This window comes from Corvus kubaryi, unplaced genomic scaffold (assembly GCF_017639235.1).
Source record: "Corvus kubaryi isolate FWS band 111438036 unplaced genomic scaffold, C.kubaryi_AGA036_p1.0 37256, whole genome shotgun sequence".
NCBI classification, from domain to species: Eukaryota; Metazoa; Chordata; class Aves; order Passeriformes; family Corvidae; genus Corvus; species Corvus kubaryi.
Window position 1 is genome coordinate 6214399 of NW_024581076.1, and position 18435 is coordinate 6232833.

At 45.2% G+C, this 18435-nt stretch overlaps 1 long non-coding RNA gene across 1 annotated transcript; it reads left to right on the top strand.

Moving 5' to 3' along the window:
- Positions 1-6265: 6265 nt before the first annotated feature.
- LOC121662579 lies at positions 6266-14542 on the top strand. Its single transcript, XR_006015326.1, has 3 exons — positions 6266-6365; positions 12617-12781; positions 13691-14542. It is a non-coding gene; the product is annotated as an uncharacterized LOC121662579 (long non-coding RNA).
- The last annotated feature ends 3893 nt before the right edge of the window (positions 14543-18435 follow it).

The following is an 18435-nucleotide window of genomic DNA, read 5'->3' on the forward strand; positions in this document are numbered from 1 at the left end:
CATGTTATCTTTTAGCTTCAGTAATGAACCTTTTTCATGGTATAGCAGGAGATGCAGTAGGACCCATGTTGTTTGGAATCATTAAATCTGCTCGAGCTGGAAATAGAACAGATGTTTTTGTTCAGCCACAGCTTCTCATGCTGGATAGGAAATGTCGATTGGCTCTCCAGCTCCTCTGTTAAGACAAAGGTAAGAGGACACTGTAACTAAATAAGGGGATAAAATCTACCCAAATAATAAAGTCTTAGATTGTTCTAATTTTATTAGGAAGTACTTCTGCACACAGGCTGGAAACAAACCCTCAGCTACTGCATGCTGAAATTGGTGCCTCTGCCTGCCAAGGATGGGGGAACAGCAGTAGAAACACTCTAGGAGCTGAAAGCTTCTGACTTCTGCATATCACAGCAGCTTGGTTTTCCCGGCCAAACTTCACAGGGACCAGTTAATCCTCCTTCTGCCCTTGTGTCTAGAGACCACATTCAGTAGTTACCTCCAATGGTGAGGAGATACTGAGAAAGATGATCTATGGGAAGAGCCTTGACAGCATCCCCCTATGATCCATCTGCAGCTACTCCAGGGAGAGCTGACACAACATCAGGGGCTCTCAGCACATGCTGCTGAGGAACAGTGGCAGGTTGCAGTTCCCTTGAGGAACAAGCTTCCCCTCTGGAGACAAGGATATGCTGCCCTGCAGTGAGAGGGGACTGTAGAGATGAGAGGTCTGCCATCTCCAGGGATGTAATTTCTGAAGTGCTGAAAGAAAGCAATTGCTAACAATTTTCTAGAAGAAACAACATGTGAGTTATTGATTGATTCTTACTGTCAGGTAATATGAGCACAAACTTTCTGTGAGGAAAGGCCAAAGTGTCAAATACGCATTTCACCATTTTTGAGAACATCTACATCAAACTGATGACAGGCAGAACTAGAGTCCCCTCGCTTCATGTAATATATGCTTCCAAAGCTCAATAGCATTGTCATATAATTCAAGTGTTTGCTTCAATCACTATTCATAACTTCTCTTAGCACTGGAGTTGGGAAAATAATGAAAATATTATTCATAGAATGTATTAGTCCCCAAATTCCATGAATCTCATTGAATAAATTATTCAGCTATTATTATCTCTCTCTTCCCCCTCACTCCTCCTCCCTTTCCCCAGGGATTTTCAGATGAATACCCATAAGAAGGAACAGGTGCAGATGCAGGTGTTGGCCCAAGCTGGAGATGCTGCAGCTGTCCTGTATGACCCGGGTGCATGAATGGTGAACATCCAACTCACAGTGTGCATGGCTCCTTCACTTAATTTTATGTATGGGACCCAGAAAGACATTTCTGTACAAAAGCCCAAAATAATACTAGATAGGCATAGGCAACTGAATCACATCCTGAATAATATTTACACAAACACACTTTCTTCAGAAGTAGATTGTGTCTGAGGTGACCCTTCTTGTCACTCCCCAGGGATGGAGTGGCAGCAGCAGCTTCTGCTTGGTGACTGCAGCTAAACTGTGCTCTCGTTGCTTCTCTGAAGGGGTCATGCAGGAGAGGGGCAGTGCTTTTCCAAATCTGTTGTGGCAGTACTGAAAGCTATCCTCTCTTACAAATGGTATCTATTGAGATAATTTTACAAACTCAAGGTTTAAAATTTAGACTATTTTCAGGTATTGATATTAAAGCTGAATTCTTCATCCGCTCTGATGAAGGAAGATTGAGGACAAGGCTGCACTCTGCAGTCCCATGTGGAAGTATCTATGGCCTTCACATGTTTGCAGCCAGGAAGGTACTTGCAACAGTGCATGCCCTGTCTGTACCTGCTGAAGGGTGGGAAAAGACCTCAGAGCCATGTGCTCTGAGGGTGGAGTATGGGGTCTGATCAAGAGGGCCCTGACCTTCAACTACCAGTACCAACCTACCACAGGGCAGCTCTGTGGTCAGGTCCCAGCACTGCTCCTCCTCTTCATCTAGACAGTCTAGATGTTGGGAGTTTTGGGTAGATGCTTCTTCACAGCATCTTGTACAAAGTGACATACAGACAGTTGTACCAAGTCCTGCTCCCTCTCATGGCTCAAAAGGAAGGAAAGACAGCAGGGAAAGTTTAATTTTCCCTAAGCCTGTATGCCTACAGTGCAGGTGCCTGCAACCCAGGCTCCCTTTGGAGCTCAGTGGGATTCTTATCTGATGAGAGAAATTGGAGAGCATGAGGCCTCCTTTTACCCTTTCTGAGAGGTGCAAACAGGACAATTGCATCCCTGTGGCACCTGTTTCTGTCTGTTGTCTGCATGAAGACCAGAGCAGAAACAGACACCCACTCCTGCTCTGTGGATATCAAATGTTGATCCCATAAACCCCATGAGTGTATGGCCTCAGGAGCCACAATGTCACTCTGAGTGACATGTGTCCATAGGAGTGCGCCCACACTGCAGGGGACTGGGGAGCTACAGGAGACTCCATAGCATCTCTCTTGTGGGGCTAATTTCATTTCATCCAGGCTCCTGGTGATCTACCAGGAAGACTTTGCTGCTTGCAAATGAACCTTTTTTACTGCTGTTTGCTGCTGTCATTACCACTGAGATGGAACTGTCTTAGCAGAAAAAGTTCTCAGTGCTCAGCTCATACTGTCTGTTTCTTTCACGCTGTACCAAATGTGCGATAGATGGCAGCTGCCCAGGAGCCTTCTCTATCTCCATGTAATCATCACTAGGTACAAGTGCCTCTTCAACACTGCAGGCATCAGGCTTGCAGAAGCTAAGCCACATTTGTGGACAGGAGCACCAACCTGCAGGAGTTATGTGTTGCCTTTATTGCTCACCCTGATCATTTATAATTTACTTTTCAAAGTCCGTTATATTTACTTTGACTTAGTTCTCCATAGCCTGGTCCAATTCCCTGTCTCTTGCCCAGTGAGAATGGCCTCCTGCTTATGCCATTTCCCTTGGCATGCTGAGAGGTGAGCTTAACTACTACTCTTCCCAAGGCACTGAGTGATTTATCTAAGGGGGAAATATTGCTGAGGCCATTTTCACCATCCAACTTGTAAAAATGTTTTTTTCCCAAAGGCTTAGTTATCCATTATCCAACTGTCACAAACATTTCCATTTTGCCCTTCTGCCTGTGGCTGCTCTTAGGCTTGGTCCATCTGTCTCTCTCCCTTTCTCAATTCTTGGTTTGCACAAAATGCTTCATAGACATCATTTCTAATACCAAGCACTGGTTCAGGTCGGTGAGGGTGGGGGGAAGGACTGTGCATATCCATAAACACATAAGCATGTGTTTAACTTCTAGTTTTATAAATATCAGCTTGCAATCCTCATGGAAGTGCTTTGCAGAAATAAAGCTGCAGGACAAAAGCAACGTGAACTGTGACTTAGGGGGCTGTGGAGATGGTGCAGCATCCCAGGTCCTCTGTAACATGGCATAGCCCACCTGTTCTGCCCTGACAGGAAATTAGTCCCAAGGGAAAAGTGTAAGGAGACCTCCATGAATTGCAAACCAAAGCACAGACTTTGCCTTTGAAGCTGTGACAGACTGAAATGAAAAGAGCAGAAAAGACTCAATAGACACAAACTCCTTTGAGTTTTCCCTCCCAGGTATTACAAGTTTCCAAAGAGCTCTTGGTGACTGCTCTGCTGTCCATCTGTCCATGCCCTCACTGTCAAAGCAGCACATGAGGACCCTACAGCCAACACAGCATCTTTTTTGCCAGCTGGATAGTGCTCCCAGCCTAAGGACTTGGGAACCTGCAGGAAGAAGGGCAAACCGTGTTTCTTACCTCCTTTTTAAATGACTGCTCACTTCACGGCAATCCCTGCAGCTGCTTGTAGAAGGAGCACAGGATGAACAGTGTCAGCTCACCAGTGAACTCTTCAGTCATGTTCCATCTGCAGAGTTTGGTGAAATGCGCCTTTCAGGCACAGCACAGGCAGAATTGCTCATGACATTCATGAATTTCAGCCAAAGAAAGGAGACAACTTGTCTGGCAATGCCTTTAGTGATGATTGTCTGCAAAGTGGGCTGTAAGCACAAGCCTTGGAACAGCACCTATCTATTTACCTTGGCATGCTCTGGTTTACTTCATGCTCTGACTAAAACCTAACATGAAGCCAGTTTGAGCACCTTGTGGGTGCCTCTTCCTTCGTGAAAGGGAATTAGGCTCACTGTGGTTGCAAAGTGGACTAGAGGGCTGCATATGGGTCCAACAAGAAGATTAGAAACCCCTGGCAGACCTGAATGGACCACATCTGATCATGGGTGTGAATGCAAAGCATCTTTTCAATCACATCTTCCATCACAGGAAGAGGAACAGAGCCCATGTGAAGCAGTGGAGCTGCAAAGGTCAGTATTTGTCTTGTAGAGATGAGCACAAGGCACAGAGTGACAGAAACATTTCCCCCAGCATGGCTGTCTATCCTGGTGTAGTACAAATTGAGACTGTTGTAGGTTGTGGGTTCGAGACATCAATTTCTGCATGTGTGCAAGACCTGCAAGACCCAGTCCATGGCCCTCCAGGGCATCCCCCAAAGAAGTTCCTGGGAGGGAGCTGCAGGCGTGTGCCGGTTCCATCCAGCCTTGGCAAGCCATGATGGCTCTCTCCCTCTTGCAGCCTCACCCCAAGTTGTGAAATATCCCCACAGCCTGGGACCTGCCTTCATGCTGCTTGAGGATTGTCTGGGGCTGTCAGCTTTGCTGCTCCTGCCTAGTCCTGTGAGAGAGCTGAGGTAGCATCATGGAAGCTTGTAGTCTTTCTTTTCCTGTAAGAGCTACTTCGTCTTCTGTCACAAGGGAATAACTGCTTAGCTCAAGGGGTTTTAAACAAATCAGGATCAAAGCAATTTTGAGATTTTTGTTGATGACATATAATTAACTGGCAATCAGTGAACTGCACATGCAGGATCAATATCAGTAATATGACAGAGAAACCACAGCACTAGATGGCTATGAAATATTAATAACCACCTACAAAATTCAAAATAAACTCTATAGCTAATCCCCCAAAGGTCTAATCCCACAGTGTGCACAGCTTCGTGCACACCACCTCCTCGTAGGTCACATGGGCCACCAGCACTCTCCCCCTCTCCTAGAAATGGGGATTCCTCTACTCTCACATCCCTCCTGTGAAAAGTGGGTGCTGTCCAAGCCCACACCAGTGACAAAGACCCACCCTGAGCTCAGACACAGGCACTGCAGGTGTACATTTCTATGACAGCTGGTGTGGGGTCAGTATCTCTGACCGAGGAAGCTGTGACCGGTCAGGAGAGATGGTCCCAAAAGGAATCGCCTTCCCGAAGCCTGGTGTCTTCCCTGAGCTGCTGGCTGGAGGGCTCTTGCAGAGACTGTCAGCTCTTTAGTGATTGTCAGCTCGTGATTCCAGCTCAGCTCTGCAGGGCAGCCTCCAGGCCAGACCAGGGAGAGACGAGAGGTCCGTGTGGCTGTTCCACATGAGGCAGCTTTATTAGTCCGGCGAAGGGGAGCCAGGGACGAGCTCGCTCTGCCCTCGCAGGGGCAGGGAGCCAGCTTTATGGGGACACAGGGTGGGTGCCAGAGGGTAAGGGCCAATGGGTTACAAAGGATCTGCATAGGGTCTCCCAGAGGATCCTGGGTTTGTCTTCTTCTCCCTATAACTGCAAAAGTGGTTGTCTTTCCAGGGGAGTTCTGCTGGGAGGTTTAGGCACACTCCTTATCTCAGCAGACATCCCTCCAGGGCAGGGGCTGGGCATACCCCACACATCTCGCCTGCACTACATAGCTCCACCACAGCATCCCATGCTGTCACCCCACCAGAACAGGATAGGACAGACTGTTTCAGTTGGAAAGGACCTACAGTGACCACCAGTCCAACCACCTGACTTCAGGGCTAACCAAAAGTTAAAGCATGTTATCAAGGGCATTGGCCAAATGCCTCTTAAACACTGACAGGTTTGGAGCACCCACCACCTCTACAGGAAGCCTGCTCCAGTGTTTGACCACCCTCTTGGTAAAGACATGTCCTGAGGTGACTGCATGCTACTGTATTCCCTATCATCTGCCCTATCCCAGACATGAATCCTGTGCCTTCCTGTGTCTTTAAGCTGGGTCTGAGATAAAGGGGAAAAAAAGAGCCAAGAGGTTTTGTTTTCAAGGACACAGATACACACTCCCCTGTGTTGCTGCTGCTAGAGAGCCGAAAAAAGAACCTTCCTGCTTTTAACCAGCTTTCGGCTCTGTTTCTCAGAGGCTGTGAAACAGACTGTGTGGTGGCCTGGAGGGGCCCAAGCTGCACCCCAGCTCCGGAGAGAGCTTACACTGTGGCCTGGAGGGGCCCAAGCTGCACCCCAGCTCCGGAGAGAGAGCAGAGCCACCACCTACAAAGAACTCTGAAACTACACAGGTTTTCTTCACAGCAAGAGGTTTTATTATTTAACATCATTCATTCTTTTTTTTTTCCATGCCTGAGTGCACTTTGCTTGTTAAATGAATAGGTTTTTTTTACTTTCCTCTGAGGAATTTCTCTCTGAACCTGGTGGGGGAGGGGCTGCTGAAACCTGCCTTCTCTCAGAGGACATATCCTCCTAATTTGTCTCAAACCAAGACAAGACATACTTCCTAATGCAGAGTATGAAGCTCTTCTAGTGCAGCTTTGAACCATTCCCACACACCCTGCCACTGGATAACAGGGAGAAGAGCTCAGAAGCTGTGGAGAGCAATGAGGTTGCCTCTCAGTCCCCTTTCTCCAACTAGACAAGCCCCAAGTCCTGAGCTGCTCCTCACAGGACATTCCTTCCAGGCCTTTCCCTTGCTTTGTTGCCCTCCTTTAGATGCATTCAGGTGCCTTCACATCCTTCTTAAACTGTGGGGCATGGAACTGCATATGGTCCTTGAGGTGAGGCTGCACCAGCTCTGAACACAGGGGGACAATCCCGTCTTTCACCTGGCTGGACCTACTGTGCCTGATGCACCCCAGGATGGGCTCTGCCCCAGGATGGGCTTTGCCCTCCTGGCTGCCAGGACTCACTGCTGACCCAAACTGAGCTGCAGCACCCCCAGACCCCTCTCTGAAGGGCTGCTCTCCAGCCACTCCTGTCCCTGTTTATACTTGTGTCTGACACTACTCTGTCCTAGGTGAAGGAACCAGCATTTGGACTTGTTAAATTTAATCTCATTAATCATAACCCAATGCTCCAATCTATCTAGATCCCCCTGCAGGGTCTCCTGTCCCTCAAGAGAGTCAGCAGCAGCCCGCAGTTTGGTATTATCAGCAAACTTGCTAATGGTGTATTCAGCTCCTGCATCCAGATCATTGGTAAATATATTGAACAGAACTGGGTTGAGAATTTATCCCTGAGGAACAACACTGGTGACCAGGGGCCAACCAGATGTAGCCCCGGTCACTACAACCCTTTGAGCTGTGCTCTTCAGCCAGTTCTTCACCCAGCACACCGTGAATCCACTCATCCCATGGCTGGACAACTTGGCCAGAAGGGTGCTGTGGGAGACAGTATCAAAAGCTGTACTAAAATCCAGGAAAACTACATCCACTGCCTTCCCTTCATCCACCAGGCTTCTCTGTCTTCTTCTTTTCTGCCACCCCTCCTCACTGTCATGGAGACCCACCTGGCCTCTCTGCTTTTTCCTCATACCCAACCTGACCAAGCTGGTTTTGTTCACAGCCATGTTGTGCCATCCTTTCCATGCCTTTAGACCCTGGTCCTGTTTCTTCTTTTCCATTTTGGGGAAGGATTCAGTGATAAAGATTTAAAGGTCTCCTGAGCAGGACTGAGCTAAGTATGTCACACCCCTGGAAGTCATCCAAAAATACTTTCCAGATTTACAGTCTTCCAGATTTCACAGAAAACAAGGTAGAGTTTTGTCCATTTTTGCCCAGAACATCCTCTTTGAAGTTGTAGAAGAAATTGGAAATGTTGTTGAAAAGGTATTCTGTCACAGTCAAAGACCAGAGACATCTGGCCAGAAAAGCACCATTAAGATTTGGTAAACTCAGTCAGTTCCTGCATTTTCTCTTCTACTGGACTCTTAAAGGGAGGGCTTTTAACTCCCATTCCTTCAGACTGGGCTGATTTTCAGAGGGTATTTTTCTCACATGCATGTGTGTGTCTAGGTTGTCTATGTTTGTGTATGTGGCCATGTTTTGCTTTCCTGTAATGACTGCTGTAAACATAGAGTTAAAGAACCAGGATTACCATTCAGTCATATACTGCTAGGCATTTGACTGCAAACACGTCATCTGCATTTCTCATCAATACTTTCTAGTGTGTTTTCTTTGTCTTATTCCCAACCATGTGCCTTAATATACTTTTTCTTTTTCATTATTTTTTAAAGCAAATTCCCAAATACAAATGATTAGGATGAAATTGAATTAGGCAGCAACAGTAAACTGAAGATACAAATAGTTGTCAGCTTGTCATTTGTAAGAGATGAGGATTATTTTTTGAAGTGGTACCCAGTGAATGGTCGATTCTCAATTAAGAGTGTTAGGAGAAAATGCTGAGTATTGCCTTATGGGTTGATTTGCATAAATGGGTCATGGAGTGGCCTTTCTGTAGGTCTCTGCACCAAAAGGTGTTTGCTTCACAGCCTACTGCTCTTCCCCCAGTTTCCAGTCAAGCAGAAGACAATTCAAAAGACAGTTTTAGAGCTTATCCTATTTTTGGATGCTGTCGTACAGTTTGACACAATTTGTATTTAAAGGGAATGGCTATCTCCTATTTGTTAAGTGATCACTGTGTGATGTACGTGGCCTCCTGCAGCAGATGTGTGACTAAATCCCATATGTATTGTCACTGACTAGGTAGGCAGGCAGCACTGGAGATGGCTGCTGCTGCCTTTTATTATTGGTAAGTTTTGTGAAGCATGTTCGCACTGCAGCAGAGACATCTACCTACCTTTGCCTCTCTTTTTATTTCCACCTATTTGACTATCCTTTCTGAAAGACCTCCAGCCCTTATCCCAGTCCTGCTCCTGGAAAACATTAATTATCTATGGATAGTTTGGAAGCAGCATAGCAGATGCTGAGCAGCATAGTTGGCATGGGTGGCTCAAAGGTGGTGAAGGTACTGTGGTACCACAGAGTCATAGAATTGTTTAGGATGAAAATGACCTTCAAAATTGTTGAGTCCAACCATTAACCCAGCACTGCCAGGTCCACCACAACACCAAGTCCCCCAGGTACCATATCTACATGTTTTTTAAATACCTCCTGGGATGGTGACACCACCGCTTCTTTGAGAAGTCTGTTTCAAAGCCTGGCAACCCTTTCCATGAAGAATTTTCCCTAGTATCCAATCAAAACCTTCCCTGGTGCAACCTGAGGCTCTTTCCCCTTGTCCTGTCACTTGTAGCCTGAGAGAAGACACCGACCCCCACCTGGCTACACCCTCCTTTCAGGCAGCTGTAGAGAGTGACAAGGTTCCCCCTGAGCCTCCTTTTCTCCAGGCTAAACACCCCCAGCTCCCTCAGCTGCTCCTCACAGGACTTGTGCTCCAGACCCTTCCCCAGCTCCGGTGCCCTTCTCTGGACACGCTCCAGCCCCTCAATGTCTTTCTGGCAGTGAGGGGTCCAGAACTGAACACAGGATTGGAGGTGTGGCCTCAGCAGTGCCGAGTACAGGGGGACGGTCACTGCCCTGGTCCTGCTGGCCACACCACTGCTGATCCAGGCCAGGATGCCATTGGCCTTCTTGGCCACCTGGGCACAGCTGGATCATGTTCAGGTGCTGTTGACCAGCACTCCCAGGTCCTTTTCCACCAGGCAGCTTTCCAGCCACTGCCCCCCCAGCCTGTAGCACTGCCTGGGGTTGTTGTGACCCCAGTGCAGGACCTGGCACTTGGCCTTGTTGAACCTCACACAATTGGCCCTGGCCCTTTGATCCAGCCTCCCCAGATCCCTCTGCAGGGCCTTCCTGCACTTCAGCAGATCAACACTCCTGCCCAACCTGGTGTCATCTACAAGTTTACTGGGTGTGCACTTGGTCGCCTAGTCCAGATCATCAATACAGGTATTAAAAATCACCCCTCACCCTCCTGTGCCCAGAGCCTAGGCCTCTTTACCTCCTTCTCCTCTTCCTTTCAGCTATGAGGATAGTCTCAGTGCTATTCCTCTCTTGAATGGAAGCCCATTATTTCATGCAGTCAGGGACAGCTCAGGCAAGAAAGAAGGTTTTGATTATTCATTTTTCCTTTCTTCCACTGCAGCAGGAAAATCCTATCGAAAGGAAGTTGGTTATTTAAATGCCTCCTCCATTTGAATTGCTCATTCAGAGCTGTTTCTTACACCTCAGTCACCCTGAGGTTTTTCCTGCTTTAAGCAAACCTGTCATGGTTTTATATTATTTACCAAATAATGCTGCTGCTGACTATGAATTTATTAAAGAAGTACTGAAGACAAAGCAGCCTCTGTATTACAATACAATTTTAGTCTGCACTGAACTTGAAATGTATTGTGCTGCAGATAATCACATGGAGGGCAATTATAGAAACTGAAGAGGATCAAACAGACTAATAGGGACATAAAAAGTAACCTTCATTCTCTATATGCTACTCCCCATGCATGTGAATGCTTCCCTTTTATCTTATTTTTAAAGACATTTCAAATTACACAGTAATTACAAATTCAAAAGGATTTTTTCTCACAAAATGATGCGAGCTTAGCCACTCTCCTGAGTAACATAGGAGCAGCTTCCCAAAGCTTGCAAGTTAAGTTATCCATCTCAGCAAACACATGATAAGTTTGTACAGGATATGATGTATTTCTTTTTGGACTCAGGTCTTGATCCTGAATCTTCTGCATGGATCAGAAGAGATAATCACAGTGGCTTCTTCTGGTTTTATTTTCTATGACAAGATATAAATAATATCTTGGGCAGAAAGTTGATTGATCTGAATATTACTAAAGTGTCATTGTAATTTAAATCACTAGTCGACTGACTGAGAGTGCGGCAAAGTGTCAGGATAATTACGTGAGTTAGTTATCACTTCTAGCTGCCCTAGAAGATCTGTCCTACCACCTAGGATGAAAAATCAGTGCTAGCGATTACAGCGTGACTTTGGGAGGTGTGAAAGGTGGATGGGTGCCCACAGAATGTATGTAGTGGCAGCTGCAAAAATGCTGCCTGAGGAAAGGTGATTAATGGGCACAGGAAGAGCCTTCAGTTTAGATCTGAGTCAATTCTGCTTCAAACCTGTAGCAAGTAGGAAAGTCTGTGGAGCACACAGAACTGCATTTCCTTGTAGAACTTGCATGTGGAGACTTCCAAGGGTACGTGTCTATGTCTTACTGGAATTTGGTACAACAGGATCATCAGAGCAGAGAGGCAATCACAGATACCGTTTCATTAACAGCCTCTTCAAGGAGAATTCCTCTGCAAAAATCATCTTGAAACGAGAGTTTTTCCATTTGCTTCATTGGGCCAAAGCCCATTTATCTTGTGCACTGAGAGCCAGTGAAAGGGAGCAGGGCTGCCCATGTGCCCTGTCCAGAGGAAGCTCATGTATGCAAGAGGTGCCAATGGAGAGTGGAAGATAGTAAGTGAGGTTTAGGAGTCCCTAAGTCATCCTACTAAAATCACCCCTGTGTACTGCATTTGTAGTTAAATTCTTCCAAGCTGTTCTGAAAAATGATGCTACGTATTTTCTTTGCAGCTTCTAGAAGACTGCTGTTCTTTGTTTGTGTGAGGATTTACAAGAAGTATTTTCTCACTATTATGCTGCTGTTCAACACAGTATTTACTAAATAAAAGTCATCATAACAAATTGCCAATCTTGCACCTTGCAACTTTTACCTTACTCATTTGTCAGCAAGGTTAATGCATAACTAGAGCCTCTTCAAGCTCATATCAAGTCTTGAGACTCACTCCAAGGCCTTTGAGGTGCTGAAAAAGTTGAATTTGGCCCTTCTTTTTTTTTCTTTTATCATTCTCAATCAGGTTCAAGGATCGACTTTTTGGAGTATCATATTCCATGAAATTGGAATGCCGAGAAGTTTCTATTCAGGAAGTCTCTCCCTCTGTCTATTTCTGGAAGCACATTTATGTGTCATAGGTGCCAGTTTATAGACCTCTTAGAACACATCACTAACAGAAAATAATATTACAAGAGAGAGAAGCCGTTGTTTGTCATACCTGTATACCATGTAGCATAGACAAATCAATCACCTAAAGGAGCAAAAATTTGAATGGCATGCTTACATTGATTTCATAAATGGGTGTCTCATGATCCATTTCGAATGAGGTTTTTGTGCTTTGGATCACATGAAAAATGGATGTCCTTTATGTCTTCTATGATAAAGGACAGTGTCTCTTGAAAGGTCATGGGGGATTATAGAGAGCATGATTATATGCCCATAGTAAACAGTGTACAGCAGACATCAATGCAGGATGAAGAACCTTCCCTGTGTACAAATCTCCTGAAGGGGATGTCCCAGCAGCTGCTGTGACCCACAATGCCTTTGCAAGCAACAGAGATAGCTTCTGCCTGGCTGATGAAATCTTCTCTTTCACACTTCCCTGAAATAAAGTGTGTGAAGTAAAAAAATAGGAGAAAGATAAAGAGAAACCCACACTTTCCATTTTCATTTGTGTTCTACTGATTTATGTTGCCTTGTTTCTAATATTTCTTCCATTGCTAGGAACCGGCTCTAACTGCTTGGCTACTTCCTGGGAGTAGTGATCAAACCAGCAGACGTGCTTGTACAAGAGACAGATTTGGTGTCTTCACTCACTGTAAATGTCTGTGTTGGTCTGAATATATACTCCTATGCATCATAGCCTTCTGGGCAGAATTGTATTTGAAGGTACAAAAGTATTTTTTTATGTTGATGCCACCAGTCATTTATTAGGAAGATATTTTTCTGTTTAAAGAAGGGGATCAGAAACATGTTTCAAGCTTTTGCCAGCTTATGTTGTTTATGCAGGGTCTTATTCAGTGTGATTTAATTTACAAGGTCTCTGGGTTTCTTTCATCATCACCAACTATTTGTATTTATGGTGTAAAGAAAAAATTGGAAAATATATCTTTTGTCACAGAAATCTTGACAGTGAGCAGGCAACTGTGCACCAAGAATCCTTTCTGACAGCCTGATATTGCCATTTTGTTCTACTGCGTGTTGCCTGCTAATTTATACGTGGTTTATTTGTTTGAGACAGAGGCTTTTGGTACTTGTTTTTATACAGTACCTAACACAGTGAGGTGATGGTCACACCGAAGACACAGGCACTATACCATGCTCTAATTGGAGAAAGGGGCAAGAAAATTAATTGGTACTGCTTTCTGGGATTGCATCTGTCTGACTTCCCAATGACTTGCTTCATTGTAAGTACATAGACAGGCGAGAAGCCTTGGATTACTAGCGGATGAGTTAGCAGCTAGGTATGGACCAAAGATGCTTACTGGCTCTGGATCATAGATGCTGAGCCGAATTTATTGTCACTAAGCAAGATGCCAAGAGATGATTCTGATATACTGGAGCTAGAGACATGCAGAGGAGTGAAGAAATACTATTATACTTCTCAAGATATATTGTGTGCGACTGTATTTATGGGTTGCTTTTGTGCATTCTGGTTGCAGAGAAGTATCTCTATTGACATAAAATATTCAGCGTAGAATTGGACACTTAAAAGATTACTCTAAATATGTTTTAAAAGAAAGCAGCAGAGAATCAGTAGGGAAAGCGTTTGATTTTTTCCTCTCTCCCTCTCTGTAGGACAGAAGAGTGATCTGCGCACAGCTGTTATACCTTTGCTCCCTTTGACGCTGTAAGAGACGGTCCGAAGATCCCTCATCTGCCTCATGATCATCGCCAAGGACAGAGACTGAGCACAGCAGTCCTGGCCTGGCTGAGGTGGGATGTCTGCCAAGTGTTGCCTGCAGGTGTGCCCACTGGGAGCTGGTGTGCATTCCTGAGGAAAATTAGTGCAGGTCGCAATGGACTGCGCCGTTCTTGCTGCCCAGGCAGGAAGGACTGCGCTGATGCGGAATGACCTGTCCTGTACATCTGTCCTGTACCTGTTTCCCAAAGCAACGGGCCTCATAACACTGCCTGTAGATCTCCCCTTTCGCCTCTTGGGAAAAGGAGGGAGATGTGGAGATACAGCTAGAAAGCAGAAGTGAGAGCACTGCTAAACTCATGTCAGCTAACGCTGCTAGGCTGCAAACCATGGCAGGCAGTACTGCCTATGAAAGGCATGCTTGGTATGTACCTGTGATAGTGCTAGCTTTTATTTTTGCAATGTTATTATGAAATATATATATGGTCTTGGCCAGTTGCCCCTCGCTTCTGAAAAAGACTATAAAGGGACTTTCTGAAATAACTGAGATGAGATCTCCCCACGGAAAGAAGACAAATCTATCGGCAGAAGGCCACAAGGACTTCGTCTCATCTGTTGGTAGCTATTACCCCCCTTTTCTTCCTCTCTACCCTTTTACTTTGTTTCTTTATCTCTCTCTCTCCTTCTCTCCTCTATTGCATTATCGTGTTGTGGACACTTAATAAAGGTGCACTGTTCTGATTAAAACTGAAATCCCTTGTGTCCTTTTGCACTCTGAGATCTATAAATGAACCATTACGACCCCTGCTTGTATTAGCGGATTGTAACAGACGCCAGGCTAGCAGCAGGGGAACTAACTCTAGAGTCATGATTCTGGAGACCACCAAAGGCCGGTTTGGGTTTAGTAGTTCTTATCACCAGTTCTCTCAGTTGTGCTTTGAAGGCCCAGGCATTCTGCAAAGAGCCAGGGCCATGGAGGTGTGAGCACAGAACCACACAGCTATGGCTTAATCAGGTTTTGAATAGGAATGTTTGGACTCAAGGAAAAACTTTTACAAGTTCAGTTGGCCAGTGGTTGACCATTGTCACTGGTAATACTGTTGGCAGGGGACAGGGGTTGACCACAGTCTTCAGCTTTAGCTGGAGGGCTTGCTTATCTGGCAAGGCTCTTGGAGCCCACTTCTTTGGAAAACAAGAGTCCTCAGCTAACTCATACATTAACAGTCCAACTTACATGTGTCTTTTGTGTTGTCTCCTACTCCGTGTTCTTTGTCGTATGCTAAGAAAGAAATACAGTGATCAAATGCCTGTGACACTGCAAAAGTAAGCTGGGAGAAAGTCATAAAAATAGCAGAAATTTCTCCTTTTCTCTACCACTTTGTCCTGGAGTCAATGCAGGAGTGTTCACAAACTGCATCCTTCCATTTGTGATGTCTGACACAGCCATTAATCACAGCTAAATAAAAAAAAAACTACAAACAAATAAAAAAACCAACCCAAAACAAAAAGATCCACAGGGGTTTTCTCCTGTGGTTTCTATAGCCTTGCCAGCACCCTGCGCAGTTCTGCCATCTGCACTGTAGATTGTGTCTACACGTGTCACTGTGCCAATGACAGGGCAAATGTACATCATCAGTGGCACCGCTGAAAAAGGAGGAATTAGTGCACACCTGCAACATATTTTGAGTTAGGCAAGTAAAACCCTGAACACAACAAAATGGTGGTGAAAATGTTGATCAGTTATTTCGTGGAAAGGTGACTTGCATGCCAAATTCATCTGGAGACTAGCATCACCCTTCCTCTCAGGAAGGAAGGCTTCAGAGTATTTTTCAGATTTGATTAATAATTTATTTGGCACCTGGAAGTCACAGCAAAACAGCTCATATGGAAAGGGAGGATGTAAACTGTCTGCCTCTCCCAGGCACTACTAGGTTATTATATTATAGCTAGAATACTATTTGTAGAATATTTGTGTATTTAATATTTTAAAGAGCAGCTTTGGCACTTGGGTTGATCTCAGCATTCCTGAGGCTGAGGGAGCTGTGTCTATACTACAGATATTGTCATCTGGAAGACGTGCTCTCATTGCCAACTGAACCAGCCAGAAGAGGATTTTAATATGCGAGGAAGTAGGCACTAGAATAAGGGGAGATTAATGTGAGTTTAGTGCCTTTTGAATGAAGGTTGTCATCCATGGAAGACAAGGGGAGCCTTTCCAAGCTGAGTCTGCAGTGCACACAGTCTGCTTACTGTAAACAGGGCATTTCTGGAGCTCAGGTCAGAGCACTTTAAATGAAAGAAAGTTGCTTATAGATTTTACAGCTGTACATGTGATATATTTCTGCCTTTCTGCATTTATTGCTCAGTGATGACCTCAACCAGGTTGTGACAGCCCCCCTGATTGTCTTCTAGGAATTCACTTGATGCTATAAATGCAGTATTTTAATCTACCTGCAGTGCCATGCTACTTACTTGCTGTATGCCGTCTGCAGTATTTCTGCTCAGAGTTGTAATTCTGTTCACTATCTGTGGGAGACCAAAGTGTTAATGGTTAATGACTCGAACAACAGGCCGTGTGGAGGCAGCAGGTGCTTTGCTGAGGTCAGGTTTGCACCTCCCTGAAACCACAACCCAAGGGGAGGAGGAGAGTTTTTTGCATGGGGTGGCGAAACCTCTGGTCCACATAAGTCAGAGTGGGGGAGCACCCACCACCAGAGGCTACAAGCTGGGTTTTGAGCCAGATAAGGGAAGAGGCCAATAAGAAACAGATCCTGTGAAGGCTGGATAGTGCTCTTTGTCATGCCAGTGTCCTCCTTACACAACTGGCTCAGTTCTAAAACTTCCTCCTGTGCCCCTGGGAAGAAATTGGGACATTCACATGCAGGCTTGATGGTGTTCATCCCTTCTGATGGGGCATAAATGGCTCAACTACACTGATGTGAGAGGCACCTGTCATGCCTTAGAAAGCATCATAAACCATCAAAGGTCCCTGAAATGCCCCCAGACTCATTTCTGGGGTCTTCCGCCAGACAACTGAGCATGACCCACAGCATTGCAACAGTGTAAAACTACCTACCCACACTGTGCAGGGCAGATACCTTGTCATTCCCACCTCACCTGAACATATATTAACCCATTGAACTTTGTGTTTCCCAGACTTCCCCCACTCCCAATGGATCAAGACTGGGACCAGCACCTGGACCAAAGGGTACCGAAATTGCAACAATCAAGTCTCATCACTGGATCCACAGGTAGTGTTATCTTTCTACTCTTATCCCTTCTTTCTCTTTCTATCTTTTCCTTCTGTATGTTCTTAAGCAATATATTTATTCTTTTAAATTGCTATATTACTATAGATAATAACCAAAATGGCTACATGCCTCCTGTACATTGCAACCAAGTTGTTCTAAAATAAACCCTACACATAATATATATATATTTCTAAACACCAATCACTCAGTGTTGTTTCACTCTAATCTGCCCCAAGAAATAATCTGAGTTACCCTCTCCTTCAGGGGGTGAGTCGTAACACCAAACACAGATTCTTATGAGCTGCTAAAAGGTGTCATTGTCTTATCAAGAGGTTTTTAATACAGGAGGACATTTAATCAACTGAAAAGGGAAAGAAAACTACTAAATGCTGAGTCATATTCAAGCTACAATTAGTTTTTTTCCTTTTTAAGAGATTGAAGTTGCTGTAGCTGAAAAGCTGTAGCTGCTGTGCTCATTCTTGGCTTTCACAACCACAACATTCAAAGACTGCCTAAATCTATATGCCTAAATCTATAACTTGACCTACAACAGTAACAGAAACCAAACATTCTCTTCTGTTCATTTGACCCTGTCATGTGGACCATACCCTCATTACTATTGTTAACTGCATTCAGGGGATAGCATCCATTGTGTCTAATCCAGACCAGCATTCCCCCAAGTTACATTCTGCACATACGCAGTCCAAGATGCTGAAGAACAATTTAGCTGGGGTGGGAGGATGGACTAGATGACCTCCCAAATTCCCTGTGAAGATCTGGTGTGCAAGGGTGGTGCCTGGGGACGGTGCTGATCTGAAAGACAGTGTCCAGACATGACTGTGCTGTACCTTGCAGTGGCAATCTTAAGGATGTGAACCACAGACAGCGAAACAAGCAGTACCCCAGAAGCAAAGATGACAAAGATGGGAAAGGAAGCAAATAGGAGATAAGCAGTGAGTTTGTGGCAGTCAAGATTTACCAAGCAATCAGGTTGCTGTTCCTTTACCCACCCTGCCTCTCCTGGCTAATTTGACAGCTGAAATGAAATTGCCGGTGAGAAAAGCAGTGCAAGCATGCACAATGTGCTGTGATTAGAAAGGGCACTGCTGGGGAGAGGAGCATCAGCTCAGCCAAGCAGAAGTTTTCTGTGTATTCCCCCTGCCTTTTCTCCTGAGAGGTGCTTGCCTTTTATTCTCAGCTCCTTTGCTTTCAGTCCTGTTGTTGCAACTTGTGCCTCCTCTCTAAAATGTAAAATGTAGTCTCTTTCAGTGTGATGGAGGCAAAAGGAGCTGATGTTCCTTCTGCTCCTAGGAGGGTAAAAATGCCACAGCACTGATTCTGCATGGCAGTGAGGGGACAATCCAGTTCCCAGTAGCCAAAATAAGGAATACAGTTACTGAAATTTTTGGGATCACTAGTTACCAAGAATT